Here is a 6,348-nt window from a genome sequence, read left to right as displayed (position 1 = left end):
TCCTGGAACACTGGGAAAAGGCAGCAACCACTGTCAGGTAGAAGGCCTGATATGCAACCAACGACAGTCCTTTCCTGCCCTGTCCCACTTCCCCTCACCTGCTGGTGAGTCAGTCTCTCTCTTTTTGTTCTTGTTGCCATTTTGGAATCTTCCTCTTCTGTTCCCCTTCCTCTCTGCCCAGACTCTTGTCATTTTGGGGATAAAGTTGACTTCTTTTCTCCCTTTCATTACTTGGGCTGGAAATTTTTTCCAAGCCTGTGCTTCGGCAGCTGTCCCATGGAAGGAATAAAGAAATGGAGGGAGTTAATGGAACAAGGGCCAAAGGCTTTGATTAATTTGAATCACTGAAGGGGGGCCAGAAGATTCTGGATGGATCTGGCCTTCCATTTCTCACTAGAAAGGCTGGGGGTGGTTGTGTGGTAAACCATTCTGCCTAAAGAGTTTAGGGGATCCAAATGAGGTTAAGATTCTATCTTGGTCCCTGTAAAACATTTGCATTTTCTGCAACCTAGAACCCGGTTAAATGTTTATGTTGCCCCTTGAATCAGTGTCATATATTTTAGCCAGAAAACTCTCGGGAAGTTCTCTCTCTTGTATGCTTTTAAATCAGTTGTTGAAGTTTGCTTTGCAGTTTCCTGCTGCATTTATCAAAAGCAGCACATAATTCCCAATGCCAACGTTATAAATAAATAAAACGGGAGAAAAATGTTGTTCTTTGGGGGTCAGGGAAGAGCAGCTATGGTGGAGGTCGGGGTGAAAACCTATGATTCTAACAGTCCTGATCCAACTAGTGGCAGGGGAAGAATGCAGAGAAGTGAAGAGGTTCATTCATTCAATCGTATTTATTGGGCGCTTACTGTGTGCAGAGCAATGTACTAAGCACTTGGGAAGTATGATTCAGCAACAAATAGAGACAATCCCTGCACACAACGGGCTCACAATCTAGAAGAACCCCAGTTCTAATCCTGGTTCTGCCACCTGCCTGCTTTTTGACTTTGGGTAAGTCACTTAAGTTCTCTGTGCTTCAGAGTGCAGAGCCAGGTCTCCTAAGCAGTGCTCTTTCCTCTGGATCAGTATCAGGGCTAGAGAAGGAAATAATGATGAAAAGACAATGAATCCTAGATCAGAAACATAACTGGAGTTCTGGTCTCTGGATTCCCAGAGCAGTGCTCCTTTCCCATGACCAGTAATATCATTAATATAATTAATAAAAATAAATAGCATTATAATTATAAATGTGCGTATCGGGGAAAGGGGGTAGATCAAAGGGAGTGGGTCAGGACAATGGGGAGGTGAGAGGGAGCAGAGGAAAGGGGGGGCTTAGTCTGGGAAGGCCTCCTGGAGGAGGTGAGCTTTCAGTAGGGCTTTGAAGAGGGGGAAGTGTGCTAGTTTGGCGGATCTGAGGAGGGAGGGCATTTCAGGCCAGAGGTAGGATGTGGGCCAGGGGTCTTTTGGCCTAGGCCATAACCAGACTGAGCTGTTAAGGGGTCACTGTAAGGTAACATGCATTGATTAATTTTCACCCACAGCCCTTTGTCTCTGCGCTTCTAGAGGTGCTGGGGAGCGGATACTGTCTGAGAACAGCTGCAATGCCAGACTGACTTTTAACCTCCCCTGCTGAATACAGGAACTCCTGACTCAATTTCTGTGCTAGTAGCACACAACCCAAGGGGTTACCACTTCCAAACCAGACTTGGCCGGCAGGAAATGTTTACATCCTGAAGAAACCCCTGATGTCTGACACGGAACTAGCTCTCCACCATCGCTTTAGAAAACACAACAATAACGTTTCCATTTCTGAATTCTTTGGCTAGTCAAAACAAAAAAAGGATTCTCTTTTCCTCCCTGGGAATCCTCTTCCCCAACTCCTCTCTCGACTTCTGGCTGGCTCCATACTGCTGACAGACCAGGAGGGGCCCTGCGGCATTTTTTGACCCAGAAAAGAAAGGATACAATTAATTCCGTGACTCAGTTGATTGGGAAGCAGTGTGGTCTAGTGGAAAGAGCACAGTCTTGGGAGACAGAGGACCCCAGTTCTAATCCTGGTTCTGCCACCTGCCTGCTTTTTGACTTTGGGTAAGTCACTTAAGTTCTCTGTGCTTCAGAGTGCAGAACCAGGTCTCCTGAGCAGTGCTCTTCCCTCTGGATCAGTATCAGGGCTAGAGAAAGAAATAATGATGAAAAGACAATGAATCCTAGATCAGAAACATAACTGGAGCTCTGGTCTCTGGATTCCCAGAGCAGTGCTCCTTTCCCTGGACCAGTAAGAGGGCTAGAAAAGGAAATAATGACAAAAAAAGACAGGAGTCTTAGTGTCCTAGACTTCCAGATTGCCTAGTGGTTCAAGTTTCTTCCACTTAAAAAAAATCACTTAATCAACCAGGTGTACTTATTGAGCATTTACAGTGCACAGAGCACTCTATTAAGCACTTGGGAGAGTTCAGTAAAGTTGGTAGACATGAACTGATCCTTGCCTGCTATAAGTTAACAATCTATAAGTTACAGCTAAAACAAGCGGCAGAGAGTAAGGATATGAACCTAAGTGCTATTAAAGGGTTTATGGAGTGGTAGTTGTGATGGTAGTAGTAGTAGCAGTATTAGAGAAGCAGTGTGGCTCAGTGGAAAGAGCACGGACTCTGAAGTCAGAGGGCATGGGTTCAAATCCTGGCTGTGTGACTTTGGGCAAGTCGCTTCACTTCTCTGGGCCTCAGTTACCTCATCTGTGAAATGGGGATTAAAACTGTGAGCCCCCTGTGGGACAACCTGATCACCTTGTAACCTCCCCAGCGCTTAGTGCTTTACACATAGTAAGTGCTTAAAAAATGCCATCATTATTATTATTATTATTATTTATCAGAGCCTCAGTTACCTCATCTGTAAAATGGGGATTAAGACTGTGAGTCTCACGTGGGGCCACCTAATCACTTTGTATCCCCCCCAGTGCTTAAAACAGTGCTTTGCACATAGTAAGCGCATAACAAAGCGCTTCTAGACTTCTAGATCCCTTTCTAGACTGTAAGGCCGTTGGTGGGTAGGGACCATCTCTATATGTTGCCAACTTGTACTTCCCAAGCGCTCAATAAATATGATTGAATGAATGAACAAATGCCATTATTATTACTATTATTATTATTTATTAAGTGTTTACAGTTTGCAGAGCACTGTACCAAGCCCCAGAAAAGAATATACAGATGAAAATAAGACATGGTAGGGGGACTTACAGGGAGGGTGGGGATATGGGAGATTAGTCAGGGAAGGCTTCCTGGAGTGGATGTGATTTTTAGGAAAGGGAGAGTCCTGAGGTGTGCGATATGAAAGGAGAAGGAATGCCAGACAAGAGGGAGAAAGAGAGCAAGAGGCTATAGATCCAAGCAAAGTGGTTGGAGCATGACACTGGAAGTCAGAAGAACTTGGGTTCTAATCTCCATTCTGCCATTTGTCTGCTGTGTGATCTTGGGTAAGTCATTTATCTTCTCTGTGCCTCAGTTATCTCATTGGGAAAATGGAGATTTAGACTGTGAGTCCTGTGGGACATGGACTGTGTCCAACCTGATTGCCAGCATGGCTCAGTGGAAAGAGCATGGGCTTTGGAGTCAGAGGTCATGGGTTCAAATCCCTGCTCCGCCAATTGTCAGCTGTGCGACTTTGGGCAAGTCATTTAACTTCTCTGGGCCTCAGTTCCTTCATCTGTAAAATGGGGGTAAATATGATCACCTTGTAACTTCCCCAGGAGAATACAACATGCACATTCTCTGCCCGCAATGAGTTTACAGCCTAAAGGGGAGAAGTATTTAATCTCCACCTTGCAGCTGAGGAAACTGAGTCCCAGAGAATAATAATAACAATGATGATGGCATTTATTGAGTGCTTACTATGTGCAAAGCACTGCTCTAAGCTCTGGGGAGGTTACAAGGTGATCAGGTTGTCCCACAGGGGGCTCACAGTCTTCATCCCCATTTTACAGATGAGGGAACTGAGGCCCAGTGAAGTGAATTGCCCAAAGTCACACAGCTGACAATTGGCAGAGCCTGGATTTGAACCCATGACCTCTGACTCCAAAGCCCAGGCTCTTCCCAAACTACCTGGAGGGGCCTTTTAAAGTTATGCAAATTCCTTGCCTCTGAAGTCACTGGGAGGTTGAGGTCGGGGAGAAAGGGTTACAAGGCTTCCTTCAGCTGTCAGCTGTCTCTGAGGCTGGGATCAGGGCAGGTGACCATATAGTCATTCATTCATTCATTCAATTGTATTTATTGAGCACTTACTGTGTGCAGAGCACTGTACTAAGCGCTTGGGAAGTCCAAGTTGGCAACATATAGAGACGGTCCCTACGCAACAGTGGGCTCACAGTCTAGAAGGGGGAGAAGTCCTCCCTCCTTCCATAGGATCCCGGCAATGAGCAGCAGAAAGAGCTCTCCAGGGGGTTATTGATTAGCCCTTAATTGTCTCTCCCCCTTCCTCACCAGCCAGGAGGACTCCTCCAGGCCTTCCTCATCTGATGAGCTAGTCAGGGGTGAAACTGCTCTGAACATGGGGTAGGATTAAAGAGATTCCTGCAACCTTCCTTTCTCTCTCTCTCTCCCCTAAAACATATGTTTCCTCTCTGGTGAACATTTCCGTTTGTCTCTGGGGGCGAGTACTAGTTGTAACAGCTTGGTGGAGGTTGATTTCCCGGCTCCGCCACTTGTCAGCTATGTGACTCCGGGCAAGTCACTTAACTTCTCTGTGCCTCAGTTCCCTCATCTGTAAAATGGGGATGAAGACTGTGAGCCCCCTGCGGAACAACATGATCACCTTGTAACCTCCCCAGAGCTTGGAACAGTGCTTTGCACATAGTAAGCGCTTAATAAATGCCATCATCATTGTTATTATTATTTCCTTTTTGTTTTCCTTCCTCTCCTGCTCCCTTTCCTCCCCCAGCAGGCTCTGGAGTTGTTGCAATGATATGAAGAGGGGTATTAAATATGATTGACTTACTGGTATTTCAACCTATCAGTGGGATTCATGGAGAGCATTATTGGGAGAGTATAATACAGCAGAATTTTTGGGCATGCTCCCTGTACTCCAGATGGTTGCAGTTTATAGGGGGAGACAGATTAAAATAAATTATGGGTTAATGCTGTGGAGCTGTAGGTAGGGTGATTATATAGTGGTTAAAGGTTCCACATCCAAGTGCATAGGTGATGAAGAAGGGAGATTTTTGGGATACTTGGAAGGTAGAGAGGCACTGCGTTAAGCACTGAGGTAGATATAATCGATCTATGGTATTTATTGAGCTCTTTATGTATGCAGAACACTTCCTAAGTGCTTGGATGAGTACGATGTAACAGGGTTGCTAGGCATGTTCCCTGCCACAACTAGATACAAGATAAGCTGGTTGTCCCTGTCCCATGGAGAACTCACAGTCTAAGGTCTAACAGTAGCATCTGTTATTACTTATTCTATAACAGGTATCGGCAGAGTTCAAAATTTACTCCTCATTCATTCATTCAATCGTATTTATTGAGCGCTTACTGCGTGCAGAGCACTGTACTAAGTGCTTGGGAAATACAAGCTGGCAACATGTAGAGACAGTCACTACCCAACAACAGGCTCACAGTCTAGAATGGGGACAGAAAACAACACAAAACATGCAGTCAGGTGTCAAAATGAAGCAGCATGGCATACTGGATAAACCAGTGGCCTGGAGATCAGAAGGACCTGAGTTCTAATCCCAGCTCTGTCTGCTGGGTGACCTGGGGCAGGTCACTTCACTTCTCTGGGCCTCAATTAGCTCATCTGTAAAATGGGAATTAAGACTGTGAGCTACATGTGGGACAGGAGACTGTGTCCAACCTGATTAACTTGTAGCTATCACCGTGCTTAGAATGGTGCCTGGCACATAGTAAGTACTTAACATATCATTTAAAAAAAGAGACGTGATTTTAGGAGGGTTTTGAAGGTGGGGAGAAAGATGGACTGTCTGATAGGGACAAGGAGGGAGAACGTGGACAAGGGGTCAGTGGTGCAATAGATGGGATGGAGGTACGGAGAGTGGGCTGGTGTTAGAGAAGCGGAGTGTCCTCAGCTTCTCCATCTATGGATTCCGGGTTTGAAGACTGGGTGGGTGTTTGGTGGGTTTCCCGCAGCATCCAGCATGCATTAGGTTTTATTTATTTTTTTTATTTATGCATTTATTTTACTTGTATATATCTATTCTATCTATTTTATTTTGTTAATATGTTTTGTTTTGTTCTCTGTCTCCCCCTTCTAGACTGTGAGCCCGCTGTTGGGTAGGGACCGTCTCTATATGTTGCCAACTTGGACTTACCAAGTGCTTAGTACAGTGCTCTGCACACAGTAAGTGCTCAA

The sequence above is a fragment of the Tachyglossus aculeatus genome, chromosome 24, assembly GCF_015852505.1.
Source record: "Tachyglossus aculeatus isolate mTacAcu1 chromosome 24, mTacAcu1.pri, whole genome shotgun sequence".
NCBI classification, from domain to species: domain Eukaryota; kingdom Metazoa; phylum Chordata; class Mammalia; order Monotremata; family Tachyglossidae; genus Tachyglossus; species Tachyglossus aculeatus.
Note: the sequence above shows the minus strand (reverse complement) of the source record.